This window comes from Grammomys surdaster, unplaced genomic scaffold (genome assembly GCF_004785775.1).
Source record: "Grammomys surdaster isolate TR1022 unplaced genomic scaffold, NIH_TR_1.0 150, whole genome shotgun sequence".
Classification (NCBI taxonomy): domain Eukaryota; kingdom Metazoa; phylum Chordata; class Mammalia; order Rodentia; family Muridae; genus Grammomys; species Grammomys surdaster.
Window position 1 is genome coordinate 5360622 of NW_021604608.1, and position 13640 is coordinate 5374261.

Below are 13640 nucleotides of genomic sequence, written 5' to 3' on the forward strand. Positions count from 1 at the left end.
AAAATATTTTTCATATAGGTAGTGAAAAGCAATGCCTTAGAAAATATGGGTTCTTTGTATATATTCTTAGTTTTTTGACTCAATGATGTATAAGCTACTTTTCTCATTACTATGGTAAAATGTTCTGACAAAAGCAGTTCAAGAGAGAAGGGGCTTACGGTGGATCACAGAGCGGAAGTGCGGTCCAGCACAGTGAGAAGTCATAGCAGCATAAGGTGTGGCAGCTGTTCTCATTGTGTCCCAGGTTGGGGAACATGAGTGCTGGTGTTCTGCCCCTTGCTCCTTTTATCCAGTTCAGAATTCAGAATTCAACATAAAATTGTAATGCCTCAGTTAAAATGGGGTCTTCTGGTTTTTGTTTTTTGTTTTTTGTTTTTTTGGCAGGCCAAACCCTAGTTTATTTCAGTGTCAGTAACAGCTTAGCGGTCAAAATAAATAAATAAATAAATAAATAAATAAATAAATAAATAAACTCTACCCCAGGCGACAGAAGTCTCTACAGCGAGGCTAAGGGCTCAGCTCAGCCAGCAGGTGGCAAGCATCAAGGATACGTGGCAGGCGCTGCCCGGGTAATAAATTAGGAAGCCGCAGCCTGGTGGTGGTGAGGGCCAGGCTTCACTTCTGGGCGGGCATGAGGTCATCGATAGCCTGACCCTGCTAAAGCCGCTGCTCCATCTCAATGAGTAACTTCACTCCGTCCACCACCATCTGCACCAGCTCCACCTCGGAGAAGCCCAGGGGATCAGCGTTGGAGACATCAAAAACTCCACCGACAGCAGCGGTGTCGACGCCCCCTGTGCCTCGCTTCTGAAGCCACAGCTGCTTGAGCACCTCCGAGAACTTCTTGAGCTTTCCCAGGTGGGGCAACTTGATGAGCACGCCTTCCCGGAGTCCCGTGCCCAGGTTGGATGGGCACGTGAGGATGTAGTCCAGGTGAGGGTTCCACATGAACTCATAGTTCTTGGACTTGAAGAGAGTTTCGATCTAAGTGGGACCAGTGCAGAATCGGGTGAACACTTCCTTCATGTTGCCCCCCTTCTGCATAGAGATGACCCGCAGGTGGTCCTCCTAGTTGATCCACACCAGGAAAGTCTTATTGTCATTGTGCCATATGCCGTGAGCATCCGGCCAGTGTCTTCTGTTTTTTTTTTTTTAATTATTTTATTTATTTGTATTCCAGCTGTTGTCCCCACTTCCAGTCCCCCCTACGGTAGTTCCTCATCCCATTCCTCCTCCTCCAAAATAGTGCTGCTCCCCTCACCAGGCCTCCCCCTTCCCTGGGGCCTCAAGTCTCTCGAGGGTTAGGCACATCTTCTCCCACTGAGGCCAGACCAGGCAGTCCTCTATTATATATGTACTTGGAACCTCAGACCAGGCCGTGTATGCTGCCTGGTTGGTGGCTCAGTCTTCTCACCTCAAGTAACCAAGTCTAAATAATACCTTATAGGCATTCTCAGAAGTTTGTCTTCAACGTGAGTCTAGATCCTTCCAAGTTAATGTCTAGTATTACCCACTATAGAAAAATAACTTCATGATATCCAGAGAACTACTCTAGAAGTAGCAGGCTCCAGGACAAAGGCTCTAGAATGGACAGAAGAGAGACACACCTAGTAGTTAAGTAGTAGCAATTATAAATGATAATTTTCCTGCTCATGAGAATGGTGTCTTGGGTAAAGGTTATAGATAGGAATTAGATAGGCTACCCAAAAATTAGTACCAAAATATTTTTACACCATCCTCTTGTGAAGGTTTAGTTAATGTAAACCAGTCTTGTATATACTAGTCTTTACTAGATAACCAGGTGATAGACAGAAAGATAAAATGGCTTGAGTTAGGGATATAACTCAGTTGACAGAATATTTGCCTAATATACATGAAGTCCCAGGTCTAATCTACAGCATCCCATGAAGTTGGATGTAATTCTGCATGCCTGTAATCCTAGCACTCAGGAGGCAGAAGCAGGAAGATCAGGACTTCAGGGCCAGTCTTAGGTATGTAGTGAGTTCAAGTAAAGCCTGAGCTACATGAAATTCTGTGTCCCCCACACCCCAAAAAATAATAAATGATAGATAGATAGATAATAGGTAGATAGATAGATAGATAGATAGATAGATAGATGATGGATAGATGGATAGATAATAGATGATAGATATATATAATAGGTAGATGGATGATAGGTGATAAAATAGATGATAATAGATAATAGATGGATAGATAGATAGTAGACAATAGATAGCAGATAGATAGATAGATAGATAGATAGATAGATAGATAGATAGATAGATAGATGATAGCAGACAGACAGACAGACAGACAGACAGATTGAATGATTAGATAATAGACAGACACTGCTACCATGATTTTTGCACTAGGTCTCAACTGAGAGGCCTTACATAGCCTTGTTTTCTTTTTAATGAGGCGGCACAGAACCAACAGTTACATTTTCTCAAGGCAGACTACTCGTGGGGGTGCTTTCACATGAATTGTCACATTGACAACAGTTGAATCCATGGACAAATCTGAAGAAAATAAATTTAGGTCACTGAAACAGTAGACTTCTAAGAAGCATCTCATCTAGGAATTTTCATATACATTTGAGATTCCTTAATAACCAGGGATTTAACTAATGGTTTTTTTTTTACTTCCAAAAGCTTTAATATGATATGCAAATTTTATCTTGTCATTGGCTCTATCAGACAGATGAATGAGGGTGTAGAGCATTTCCTGGAATTAAACTAACAACAGTCATCTACAGAGCCAACGCTAGAATCCAGGTTTTTTGACATGGACTCATGTTTCGCAGCCTCCTGACTTTCTTTCATCTCCAAAATCCAATATGGGACCCACAGAAGCACCACTCCAGCTTTATGGGTCTGCCCATTTCACATGTACTGGGAAATAGTTACTTCCCTTTAAGGATTTCAAATGTAAAAGTCTTTAAGAAAAAGTTTGGCTCCCCCATGTCAATTCCTGTTATCCACATTTCCGTTCTTGTACTTTGTCCTAAATTTCTATTGAGATAATAGCAACTATGACAAAAATATATTAGAGAAGGAAAGGATTTATTTGGCTAATATCTCCATGTCACAATCCACCACTAAGGAAAGTCGGTGTAGGAACACAAACAGAAACCTGGAGGCTGGAACTATAAAGAAATTCTCCTAGCTGACTCACTCGCTAGCTAGCTTGTTCAGTGATGAAGTCAAGGCCCACCTGCCTAGGAATGGTGCTGCCCACAATGGGTTGATCTCTCCCACATCCTCAGCAATCATACAAGACAATCCTTCTCAGACACGGCCACAGTTCAAACTGATCTGAGCAACCTTCTTTTAAAAATCACCCAGATGACTCTATGTTGTGACAAATTGACAACTCAAGCTAACCAGGACACACTTCTTCATTAGATGCAGATAAACTTATAATACAACAGAATAGACCCCATCACTAATAAAAACATCAGCAGCAAACAAACCCCTAGCCATGCAGTTTTCTAGAAAGCTGGTATATGGTTAATAAATGGTTAAAAAACACAAATATAAAATAACACACGAGAAAGGGGTGGAGTATTGTGCTGCTTCCCTGTGCTCTCTACTGATTCTCTACTGTATCTTCCGGATGAATCATGCTGCCTTTGTCTGCCATCAGACACTGGCAGCCTTCATCAAGGAGAATGAAAATGAGACTGGTAATGGAGACAATGCAGAGGCAAAGTAAATGGACTACATGATTGTCTCTACAACAGCCAGCCTACTCAGGCATTAGCCAGTGGCATTAGCCTCTCATCTTCAAGTAGGTGTAAACTACATTTTGACGTGTCCAGCAGCAAGTGTGCAAACTTCTTCTATTTTGACACCATTTAAAATGGATACAATTGTCATTTAGATGAGATATTGCTCTATACCTACATATTTTGTTTCAATGTTCTTTTGAACACTGTCCTATCAGCAACTATCAAATCCTTTTATGACAGTAATTGCTATGATTATTAAATATAATTAAGAAGCGTTCATTTAGTGGGCCCCTTTGGTTTTGTATGGAAAACAAACAAGACCAATCACTATGGTGTCTGGTGTGTTTGGTATACAACACATTTGCTGAATCAGAAGAAATGAGACATGCCTCAAATACTCTTCTGTAACAGAAAGCATTTTAGTATCTCATCTCAGACCTGCGAAGGCAAAATTCTTAACTATGGGAAGCAGCTACATTGCTTAATATCCATAGGCATCAATTTTTTGTGTTTTCACTATTTGGGTAGGATTTTATGATTTTTGAAAACTTTTAACTCATGGTTTGTGAAAGAATCCTAGCAATGGCAGCCTTGTGACTCAATTCAGACACATTTATATGTGCTTTTTCCCCTCAATCCTGTGAGTTGGTTGCAAACACTTAAATATTAATAGAGGTGTCACAATAGTATAGGTCCAGTTTCTTGTAGAAGAATAAATTAATAAAAATCAAGCAATAATACATAGCTATCTGTAATACTCAGATCCTTCACATGGGACCTTCTCTCCCCAGACTGCAATACTAATCCTCCATTCTCAAGACATCTTGCTGGTGGCTCCTATTCTTGTTGGCTATGACAATGCCAAATGTCAGGTGTTTATGGTTCCTTCTGCACAAAATATTAACTGTGATGATCTGAATGAAATGTTCACCATAGTCTCAGACCCCTGAATACTTGAACCCCAGATGGTGGTGTGTGGGAGGATGCCTTATGTCACTGGAAGCACGAACTCAAGAGTTCAAAGACTACTTCCCTTTTTTATATTCTTTGCTTCCTGTTCACAGTTGGAGGTGTGAACACCCAGCTGTTCCTGCCATCCATGACTGCTGCCTGCTGCCATGATTTCCTTCCATGATAGACTCTAACTCTCTGGAACCAGAAGCCTAAATAACCTTTTGTGGTTTGAATCAGAATGGTCTGGGTAGGCTCATAGATTTGAATACTTGGTCACTAGAGATTAACACTATTAGACAAGGCATTGTTGGAAGGATCCTGTCACTGCAGATGCACTTTAGGTTTCAAAAAGCCCCTTTCAAGCGCCAAATCTCCTTTCCTGCTGTCTGCAGATCCAGATGTAAAACTCTCAGCTACTTCATCACCATGTTTGCCTGCCTATCTCCATGCTTCCTGCCTTGATGATAATGGACTAAATCTCCAAAACTGTAAGCCAGCCACAAATAAATGTTTTTTGTTTGTTTGTTTGTTTGCTTTTGTTTTTGTTTGTTTTACAAGAGTTGCCATGGGCATGTGGTCATGGGGCTTTTCAGAACAATACAACACTGACCAAGACAAAACTCTTCCTTTTATAAGTTGACTTGATGTTGTTTAATCTCAGAAACAGAAAAGCAATTAAGGCAGTAGGTCTTCAGATAGTCACCTGATCCTATTTTATTTTTTCATCAATTATTATGACCTGAAATTCTTTTTACTTGTTTATTTTTTTTTTGCTTGTCATATATTCACTGAGCCCTTACAGAAATGAAAGCTTTAACCAGCAGCAAATTATTTTTGTTTATCAGGGTATTTGCAGTACATAAAATAGTGCTTGGCACTATTCATCAAATATCTGTCTGTCCATTGACCTGTATCCAACTGTAAGCACCTGCTACTTTGTATTTCATACTCTATGCAAGAAAAGTGCTTTCAGGAAGTACTTGACAATGAGAGAAATAAATTTCAGATCTCACTAGAAACATATTTACAAATAGCATTGTTATTTTTAATTTTTTTCCCAATTATTACATAATACAGGATGATTGGTGAACAGATAGAAAACATAGATGTTAAAGATGGTGAACATCTCATACAAATCACCACATTCCATGGAGATGGGAGCCATAAACCCTGACATTGGGTCATAGCAAATAAAAGCAGGAGCCAACAGCAGATGTCCTGAAAAAGTAGGATCTCACTCAACTGAGAGGTATCTCAAAGGATCGATGGTTTTCCATTCTCACACTTACATACTATATACCTCTATCCTATCCATTTATATGCTTTCTCACAGTCTTGGAAGAAATTCATATAATAAATAATCCCTCTACATCCCCTTGTCTTCTCAGTAGCATGAAAGAATAAGCCCGCTTCAGGACCTGTGCCTCCCATGGGAGGACGAAGAATACATCTGACTGCTGAGATAATTGGGATGCTGTATTCATCTCTCTACACTTCCACAGCGCCAAGATTTCTGCACTTAAAGCTTGTTAGGAAGTGAAGCTTTGCCTCTGGCTTTTTGACTCTGCTCAGCCCTAGCCCATGTGAATTGGATTTACTATCCATGTAAGGAGATGCTCTGTGCAAACATGCTTGTCTATCCATCCTACACAAGTCTTAAAGTCTCCAGTGAAAGACTCCATTTAGATTGACATCTCTAAGTCAGCTTTGTCAACAGGAAAGTGGTCCTCCTAGCTCCCTCAGATGCTATGTCTCTTTCTACATCTCCATTTAGAAGGTGGCAAAAAGGGGAGTGAGGGTTTGCATTCAACTGAAGTTCTGATTCGTGGAAAACATTCAGTTTTGCAACTTGATTATGGAGCTGAAGTTTGTTTGTTTCATTGCTGGTCCACATTTGAATTGCTTTTGTTTCACAGCTGATTGGTCACTCCACTGATGGGTCCCGCTCCCTCCATTTGGCATTGAGATACCTACTTCCTAAAGCATGCCATGTGTCTTGGTTCAGCAGCTACAGGGAGTCTGTGCAGAGAAGGGACATCATGCTTATGTTGCACTCTCTTTTGAATTCTGACCACACAACCATCCCAATTTTACTCATTACACCAATAGTCTCTCACTGTGTTTAGACATAGCTTCACAGAGACATTTTCAATTTCAGGGCTTAAGTTAATCTTCTTACAACTGTAATTTCACTACTATCATATTTGCTTTTGATTCTGCTCAAGTATTTGTTTGTATCCACACATAGAACATTTGCTTGTATCTATATAGATAGTATGAGTAGTTAATTCATTCATTGCTTTCTGTAACGTAACCTGGTTTAGATCACAGTTATCTGTGGATTAGAAATGTAACTTAATTTTGCATCATCTTCAAATGTGCTGTAATGACCATCACTGAGCCAGAACTGCTTCTTCCTTCCACCATGGGAAGATAATGATGAAAATAAAAATCAGAAAACAGCAAGGTCTCCCCTGACCTAGAATCCTGTCTCTCAGTGTGTTCTCTCCATTCTACCCCTCATTACACTTCATTACTACTTGATGGCCTCCTTCCCCCTGGACCATCAACTTAGTGAGTCAGAGAATTTATCTGCTTCTTAAGCATCCATTTATTGTAGCTTCTGATAACACTAAACTATCCCCCTTTGAAGACAAATAGTTGTATAATTAAAAGGCCCCACAGTCTCCATCAGAATCTTTTGATTGTGAAAAAACACTCAGCAAAATTGCAGGACACAAATTGTTGAGATTAGGCTATGCTCTTCTCTAAGTTATCCTATATTATATAAAAATATATTTTGTTTTATTTTGTTTTGGGATTTTGCTTTGCCTTGGGACATCCCATTTTTGGAGGGACACTCCATTTTATGAGCAACTTTTAACTCCATCTTGAAGGAAAAGGTCGACTGCACTCAGAAACTGTACCATTTGTCAGGAACCACCCATCCCGCACAGACTGATGGGTTCTAATTCCTACAAGGATAAGGAGAGCTATGCTATAAATTTATTATGGTGAAATAAAACTATACAGGTGTGTTTTTATATTGAAATCATACCATGGTATTGAGGCCTAAGTACCTACCAGAAATGCCAGAACACAGAAAAGTGTAACTCCCTCACCAAGGGAACTTAAAGTGACAGACACCAAAAGCTGTGCTGGAATGGTTCCATGCTATCTTCTGATACCTGGAGATACCAAGGAACGACAAGCAGAAGACTTAGCAGCTGTCTCTAGAGCTTAGGTTCTGATCGATCCATTGTTGTTGATGTGGCCTACTTAATTGCTTGTCTGTTTACTATTCTAGAACTGGATATGAAGCCACTATCTCCTATTTTCTGATGCTGTTCAGCCCTTCATCTTGCAACTGAACTCTGTAGTTTGTTTTCCAACACTGACTTCAAAAAGCTTCCTCTTGTTATTAGTCTGATTCATTATCCTAGTAATATAGACTTTCTCTCAGCCTACTTCTGAAACCTTCTGGACTCTGCTGTATCAACTTTATCTTGCATTCATTCTGTAACAGATAGATAGATAGATACATAGATAGATAGATAGATAGATAGATAGATAGATAGATAGATAGATAGATACATGTATACACATACATACATACATTCATGGCTACATAGATACATTATCGATATTTAGAAAGGTAGGTAGATAGATGATAGATAGTTAGATAGATAGATAGACTTACTATCTATCTATCTACTATATGCTATTAAAGTTAATATTAATTGAGATAGGAATAAAAATAGCTTAATTTATCTCAGCTAGTCAAGGTATGTATACTATATGTCAAATTGTCATTGAAACCATCAAGCCTTTCGAGTATATTGTTGTTCTATAAATTCTGACATTGTAAAAAGATACATGTTGATTCATCTGTGCTTCTAATACAGCACACTCCAACAAAAATCAACATACAAAAATTGGTATTTTTTATTTACTTCAGTAAAGACTTTACTGAGAAAAAATTAGGAAAATACACCATTAACAATTGTCTCAAAACTATTTAGAAATAAACAAAATGAAGAAGGTAAAAGGTCTCTATACAGAATACTTTAAAATACTGAAAGCGAAATTAGACACTAGACAGTGAAAGATATTCCACATCCTTGAATTCGTAGAATTAATACTGTGAGGTTAGCTATATGACCAAAATAACAACAGATTCCATGTAGTTCCTACCAAAATTCCAGTGACATTCCTCACAGAATTAGGAAAAGAATATTAAACTTAAACTTTATATAGATACACAAAACCTATACAGGGAGCAGAAGCGATTCAAAGCTGAAGAATGCAGAAAAATCATACTTCCTAATCTTAAACTATACTACAGAGAAGTAATGAAAAAGGCAGCAAGATACTGGAAGAAAACAAACAAATAGACTAAGGAAGCATAATAAAAAGCCCATGATCAACACATAGAGCTATGCATAGCATATATATATATATATATATATGTGTGTGTGTGTGTGTGTGTGTGTGTGTGTAATTTATGGTGTTTTTCATTACATTACAAAATAATCTTACAAGTTAAAAATAAGTAACCTGAGTTAATACAAGAAATTGAAAGAATGAAGTCTAGAGAAATAAAATGACTCCAAACACAGGTACAGAGATAGTAAAATCTTATACAGTTCAGCTATCTTTTTTATTAAAAGGATAAGAGGGAGAACAGGCTAAAAAGTATTAAAGACTTTGGAAGCAGAAACTTTTAGCAGATCAAACCATGGAATGAGTTCAAAAATGTTTCTGGGCATTATCTTCCAAGAATCTATGCAACTGGATGCTATGGTACCATGAGCTATTCAAACCACATCTTCAACACAGTATGAATTATGCCAAGTCACGAGGCCAGATAGAAAGAGCCCACATTGATTTTCATAAAGGCGTAATAATGTTGGTCTGAAAACGTGGAAGATGAAGATTCGTACCAATCCTGAGTGCTTATGACAAAGTTACGTATAAGACACTGACATACAAAAGTTTGTAATTATATGCACTAAAAAAAAAAAAAGACTTCATTTGAGGGATGTGAATTGAATGGAGAAGTAAGAAATGAGGGCAGTAAATACCAAAGGAGTGTTTTCAACATGCATCCTGCAACTGTGATGAAGTGAGAAGAACTTCTCTGGCAACAATTTTCAAAAATTGAATTTTTTTTTTTTTGCTGTGATGAAAAATGCTTAAACTAAGTGCTAACCTACTAACGATACTGCTATTAGAGCAGGCATAGATAAATGACTCATTATCCCTAATATCATTTTAGTATCAATTCAGAAATTTAACATTGCACTACAATTTAGCATAGAGAACAAGGTGTGTGATCAGAAAGAAGGGAAGTAAATAATCAGCACCTTTCCTAATATCTGTCTATTTCCAATACCTATTTAGAGGTCACAGAGATACGACATTAACAATAAACACACACACACACACACACACACACACGTGCATAAAAAATATATCTTTATAGTAGCACAATTGGGCCTTGTAAAGAAGAAAGTCTAGATATAGAGAAGCAATTCCAGTGTAGCAAAGCCCCAAATTTAGCTATCCCAGCCTTTCATCCTCTGACTTGTAAACTTTTATGAGCTGTTGCTTGCTAACATACTGTGTTCAGTTGCAGTAATGCATTAACAAGGTGTACAAACATGGTAGAGAAGTCTCTGGCTAGTTAACCCTCTGTTTTCCTCAAATAGAAGGAGGAGGGAGGCTAGCCAAGGGAGAAATAAACTTCTGCTGAGATGGCATTTCTCAGGTCAGGAACCTCTTCTCCTGGACTTTACCAGATGAGATTTCTAGGAAACTAGTTGTTTCAGATGATTCAAAAATTTAGGGTCCTCTTCAGTGGGTACTCAGATTTTGTCTTTTGAAGGTCGTTTTGTCATATATGGGATAGCCTCCGTGACTAGGCAACTTCATTCGACTTTAAAATACTAGTAGTTAACACTTGTAGGAAGGAACAATGTTTGAGTTTCATCAAAGGAAATATAAGGTTAAAATAGGTTTTAAAAAACCCTGGCAGGTACCAGCGTCATTAGCATCGCTGCTAAGGAGAATGGCTTAGAAACCTCCTGAATAAACCCAATGAAACAGTTGCTCTGCGGTGTGCAGCTTTGTTAGAACACTGATGAAAGGTGTGGCAAAAAGCACAGGGGAGATGCAGCAGAGATCCACATGGCAGGGTGACTCAGTGAGAAATGGTCCTTCAGGTGACAGGGTCTATGTCTGTCTGTCATTGTGGGTATGAGTTTGGAAAATTGATGCTTGAGAAAATGAGTGTGGTGTCCATAAGGCAGAAATAGGAAAAAAATAAAGGCTTTCATTTTTAAAATAAAATGTATCATATCATATGTTTTCATATATGTACATCTTTGTTTCTTTGTTTTTTATTTTTCTGAAAATATATTTTTCTCACATTATATATTCTGATTACCCTCTCTCCAGTCCTCCCAGTTCCTCCCCATCTCATTTTCCATTCAGATCTACTCTCTTTCTGTCTCTCCTAGAAAACAAACAGGCTTCTAAGGAATAATAATAAAATAAAATACAATAACATAAAACAAAAATTGAAACATTGGGATTGGACAAAACAAACTGAAGGAAATTTGCCCAGGAGAAGGCACACACTCAGGAATCCCATAAAAATACTAAGCTGGAAGCCATAGTGTATACAAAAGACCTGTAGGGAAAAGGGAGAGGAAAAATATAAACAAAACAACAACAAGAACAATAAGATAACATTTTTAAAATCTCATCCTGGGGGTATTCTTATTCATACCCCCATTTGCCTGAGTGAAAGCAATATGGCATGCCAATCATACATCCACATGGTTAGGAATGTTGTTCATTGATTGCTGTGACATTTTAGTGACTCTATAGTATGACTTTTTTTCCCTCTATTTTTTACTTTCTTGGTAAGGCTTTTTGTCTCTCATGAAAGGGATATGATTTAAATAGTAACTTAGAATGCAGGGGAGAGAGAAGCATCAGATACTAGCCACTGCCCTCTCATTCTCTGCAGTAGATGGTGCTCCTGAGTTCTCATTTCTGTCATGTTTTCTGAGTCATTCTTAAAACTTCAAAAATGTATGGCTAAAAACTTCTTAAGTACTTGCAGGTATGTCGTCTCATTTATGTTCTTAGAACTCTGGCCTCATTTGGCCATTGTTGACAGGTGGTTCTAAAAATAGCCAGAGGCTCCAGAGGAAGATGACTGGGATGCTAAGTTGATATTTTGATGTATCAGAATCGAGTCATGGGTTCTGTTTGATCTGCTTCATAAGTGGGACCTTTGATGTTATACTTTTACCTCATTTCAAAGGGCAGGCAGGAAAGAAAATACTGAAAGTCAGAATTTAATTCCCTTGTGTTTTACTTAATGGGTTACCTAGGTAACTCTTTCAGCTTTCAATGGTCCTTAAAACCTGCATTTTCACCTGGGAAGAGAAATGGATTATAGGCATTTTGAGAGTTCAAAAAAGATGCCTTAATACCTCCAGTTAAAAGAGTCTATAATGATTGCTTGGTTTGGTGATTGACATAGTTTTATTTTGTGATTGAATATTGAATGCATTTGTTGAGCAGCTAGGATTATTTTAATGTTCAAGATAATATACCAGCTCTTGAAATGGGTGGTACACAATGTACTTTCATTACTCATAACATTTTGTGATCTATAATTCTGTGTATGATATATCCTATATGTATTTAGGTGTACATGTATAGATTCCAGCAGGAGGCTAGCTAACTGCAGGTCTTCACCCATCTCTCCTCCAAATTGTCCAGTTTCGTCAACAGCTCTGCAACACACCATCTGCTGCAGCCTCCCGTCCCCCTACTCCCTCATCTCTAGGGGATCACACAGTCTCTTCCCGTCCAAACTTCCTTCTCTCCACTCATTGCTTTCTTCCAGTGTCCACTCCAACCACATTCTCTATGAGCCTGAAAGCCATTCTGGCAAGATAAGCCAGTGGGCTAAGCGCTGGTCTTATCCTCTCCCTCCTCTTCAACAAACTTATTTTTTCATATCTCAACTCAACTCTCTAGCACAGCACCTGCCAGAGCCTCCCACTCCTCTCTGTGCCCATCTATAGCATAGAACATAGATCTTCTCTAACCTTCTTCCCAACTCATCCACTTATTTCATCCCCCAACTTTAGTAGGCTTTCCCTTTGAACCCACAAGCCAAGCTTTTCAGGCAAGCAAGTAGGCGAAGGAGATAGGCAAGCTTCAGATCTTAACCCTCCCTCTTCTCCAAATCCAATTCTCCAATGTCATCCCCAGCTCTGGGGAAGACTACTATGGTAGCCTTTTACACTCTCTTTCTCCAGTCCCAGGGGATTTAGCAGATCCTGATGAAACATCGTTCTTTTCTCCTTATTGTGAATTCCCTCAAAAACCCCTTCCTCGCCTGACTCCTTCTTCAGTATCAGCAATATAATAAAGGCAGTTTACAGCAATCCCATAGCTAACATCATATTAAACGGAGAGAACTCAAAACAATTTCACTAAAATCAGCAGCAATACAAAGTTGTCCAGTCTCTACACACACACACACACACACACACACACACACACACACACACACACACATATATATATGTATATATTTGACTTGAAGTCCTAGCTAGAACAGTATGACAATGGAAGGAAATCAAGGGGATACAAATTGGAATGGAAGAAGTCAAAGTATTTTTATTTTCAGATGATGTAATAGTACACACAAGTGACTCTAAACATTCTGCCAAGAAATTTCCACAGCTGATAAACATTTCCAGCAAATTAGCTGGATACAAAAGTAACTCACAAATATCAGTAGCTCTCCTATATGCAAATGACAAATGGACTGAGAAAGAGGTCAAGAAAAACACCATTCTTCCATTATTAGTAGTCTCTAATAATAAAAACACTTTGGGGTAAATCTAACAAAGCAAGTGAAATA

General features: G+C 38.5%; 1 pseudogene; it reads right to left on the bottom strand.

The window, feature by feature from the left end:
- Window positions 1–615: 615 nt before the first annotated feature.
- Window positions 616–2511, bottom strand: LOC114619375 (annotated as a pseudogene).
- Window positions 2512–13640: the final 11129 nt, after the last annotated feature.